This window comes from Zea mays, chromosome 3 (genome assembly GCF_902167145.1).
Source record: "Zea mays cultivar B73 chromosome 3, Zm-B73-REFERENCE-NAM-5.0, whole genome shotgun sequence".
NCBI lineage: Eukaryota > Viridiplantae > Streptophyta > Magnoliopsida > Poales > Poaceae > Zea > Zea mays.
The window spans coordinates 231352018-231355787 of record NC_050098.1 but is presented as its reverse complement, the minus strand read 5'-3'; the positions used below and the strand labels follow the sequence as shown (position 1 = coordinate 231355787).

The 3770-nt window shown below is 48.4% G+C and overlaps 1 pseudogene; it reads left to right on the top strand.

The window, feature by feature from the left end:
- Window positions 1-335: 335 nt before the first annotated feature.
- Window positions 336-1283, top strand: LOC111591174 (uncharacterized; annotated as a pseudogene).
- Window positions 1284-3770: the final 2487 nt, after the last annotated feature.

The following is a 3770-nucleotide window of genomic DNA, read 5'->3' as shown; positions in this document are numbered from 1 at the left end:
ATTCAACTAGAATTCCAAGCCAACGTTGACGATTCTTGTTCAGGCCTTCTGTCGAGCTCCTGGCAAGCGCCCCGCGAGTTCCACTTCTTCACTCAAACTTCTAAAATTGCAGCGGTGATCGAAGGCGAGCACGTAGAGGCAGAGTTGGAGCGAACACGACGACAGCAAGGTTGATGCTATCCGAAACACGGACCCGGCGACAAAGAACCAAAGTTGTCGACGACGGGGTCCCTGACGAGCGTCGCTTTCAGACTTCATTTTTATCTTCAACCATAGCTCTATTCTCACTCCCACACACACGCAGGCGAGGCAACCACAAAAGGAACTTGACGACGATGGCAGACACAAATATAGACATGATGCCAGGACGTCGAGCAATGCCCAGCAATCACGACAAAGCTGACTGCGAGCAGTATAACGATGCGGTACTGAGTGGCGCGCGCGCTCGCGGAGAGGCACAAGAGCTAGCAAGTTTGGACGGCTGGAGCAGAGTAAATTTGAGGGCCAGGCGGGACAGACAGCGTGACGATGCCGACCACCAGATCCTACCACAACGAGCACAACGTCTAGGGCACGGCAGGGGACGACGGAAGGGAGGGCGACACAGGGGCAAGCTGGATATCGACGGCGTTGGGGTTCTGCGACAAGGCAAGGTCGAGCACATAGAGCAACTAGCTACAAATCTGGAGCAGGCCAAGCGAACTCGCGGCTGCAAGCAGGGAAAACCAGGGGAGCGTGCGACGGGGCAAGCGCAGGGAACAGAAGGAGCAGCCGAGCCGGGCAGCTGTGGCCATGGCGAGCAGGAACGCGCGTGAGAGGTCGAGACCGAGCAGAGAGAGCAGCCTGACAGCGCGGCAGCCCACGTCTGCGGCAAGCGGGCTGGGCGCCGAGCAGGAACTGAGCGCGCACAGAGGAGAAACGATGACGAGCAGAGAGCTTCGCGCGCGCAGGAAGCTGGGAGCTTGTGCAAGGCTGAGCAGAGGGCACATCTACACGCGCAAGCAGGGAGAAGGGCACCGCGGCAAGCGCAGGGGAGCAGCGCGGTCAACCATGGAAGTCGGGGCAAGCCAGGAGCTAGGAGGGAGATGGGGCTGGGCGCGCACGGCCACCAGAGCACGGTGCAAGGAGGCTGAGCGGCACATCATCACGGCCGGGACAACGACGCCATGAATTGAGTCTGCAGGGGCACCATGGCCAGCAGGGAGATGGGCGCTGAGCACCGGAGATGGAGGAACGGGTGGGGAAGGGGCTCGGCTGGGAGATCCGGTCAGGTGCTGCTGTGAGAAGCTCGAGGCGCGCCATGGGAGCCGCGCGGTCTGCCGAGCAGGGAGCTCCGAGCAGAGGGACACGACCAATGGATAACGAACATCATTATTTTGCAACGGGTCCATCTACGTCTTCCAATCAGTCAGAAAACCTATATACAAAGGATGAGTCATCTTATCATACTTCAATAGAGGATAATCTACGCTCAATTTCTAGTTGAATAGCAATGATTTGTAGAGATAGGGAAAGTCATATCGAGCAAATTGAACATCTATGGAAAATCTAAAGTTGCAACAAAGAAACTAATTGTTAAGAAATGCTCAAATGATGTTATCGTAAGAAGGTTGTAGGCCACAAGCAATATCTCATTTGGCAAAATCACTGATGCCCAAACCTATAAGTAGGTAAAGTCAAGTTGCTAATGTTTTAGAATTCAAACTAGTTATATAAGACCAGAGCATTGTCTGACTAAGAAAAGTACTTGGCATTTGGATTGTAGCATCCCAAAAATTTAAATTCTGAAATTTTCTCAAACTCGCTCTAAATTCAAAATGAATTTCAAATTTCGTTTCAAAATGTTTGTTTGCAAGTTGATATCAACAAATAAATTATAGTGGTCTATATTCTCTCCAAAATCCTCCTCAAAATATCCTACAAATATTTCCCCAGTGATCACCCTCAATTTCTTTTCAGAAATACTGCCCAGATATTTCTCCAGTGATCCCCCTCAAATTCTTCCAGAAATACCGCCCAGATATTTCCCGAGTAATCCCCTTCAAGTTCTTTCCAGAAATACTGCCCAAATATTCCACCGATATATCTCCAGGTATTTTCCTCTTGAGAAATACCTTCAGAATCATTTTTCAAGTCCCTACAAATATTTTCTTCATAACTTTCCTCATGCTCATACGTATGCGTATGCCTCCAGTGTCATACGGTGAGCTCTACAAGCAAATCTCACTTATACAAGACAAATACATGCTAATCTCCCACTAATCCTCTCATCCTCCCACTAATCCTCTCATCCCTCCCCCTAATCCCCCCACCATGGCTATAAATAGAGGGGCAAGGGCCTCCTCTCTTCCCACCCCAAGCCATTTCATGGCAACTCTCTTCCCCCCCCACACACACCCACTCCATGTTCCACACAAGCACACACTAGCACAAGGATCGTTCGATCGTTCTTCGATCGTTCGTCCCCCTGTTCTTAGTTTGTTCGTTCGTTCGTCCGATCGTTCGATCGTTCGTCCGATCGTTCATGGTTCGTTCGTCCGTTCGTCCGATCGTTCGATCGTTCGTCCGTTCGTTCGTCCAAATAATCTTTTTCCTGTCGTTATGCTGCCGAAATTCCGATCGTTCGTTTGTTCGATCATTCGATCGTTCATCGTTCGTTCATAGTCCCTATTCATCGTTCATCGTTCGTTCATAGTCCCTATTCATCGTTCTTCCAGATAATCTTTGTCCTGCCGTTATGCTGCCGAAATTCCGATCGTTCGTTCGTTCGATCATTCGATCGTTCATCGTTCGTTCATAGTTCCCTATTCATCGTTCATCATTCGTTCATAGTCCCTATTCATCGTTCTTCCAGATAATCTTTGTCCTGCCGTTATGCTGCCGAAATTCCGATCGTTCGTTCGTCCGATCATTCGATCGTTCGTTCGTTCGTTCGTCCAAATAATCTTTTCCTGCCGTTATGCTGCCGAAATTCCGATCGTTCGTTCGTCCAATCATTCGATCGTTCGTCCGTTCGTTCATAGTTCCTATTCATCGTTCGTTCATACGAACTATTCACTATCACTATTCACCATTACTATTCAACATTACTATTCATCGTTACTATTCACATACACTATTCATCATCGTTACTATTTATCATTACTATTCATCGTCGTTACTATTCATCGATGATATCTATAATTTCTTTTCCATCGCCACTATTCATCGTTACTAATCATCGTTACTATTCATCGGTCATCTAGTCATCCCAAATTTCAACTACTCATCCATCATGCTGTCCAGTCCACCTAAGACCAGCCAGACCCATATTCCAGTCATACGAACTCCGGTGACTGTGATTTTCTTTCCAGTAGGGAACTTCCCATCTGGTCACCCATCCCAGGTTTCTCCAAGTTGAGCACACTTAACTTTGAGATTCCTTCGAACCAGGCTCCCAAACTCAGATTCCAATAATTCTCGTTTCTAAATTCTTGTCAAACTATTCCCTATCCAACCATGTCATCCCTTAAGCATGGTCCATATTCCAGAAAACTCCCAAAATACTCTTGTCCCATATTCTGCCTATAACTCTCCTGTTCATACTAAGTCAGACGATTCATTCGTCACTATTCTCACCAACAGTGAACTTCACTGTGCTACACCACATACACCCAGCTATAAATACACCCAGCTACCCTCTCCCTCTCCACACACACTCAACACCCTCAGCCAAGGCAAACACCCCACCCACTCAGTTACTCTGCTCTGCCGGCTACACGCATAGTGTC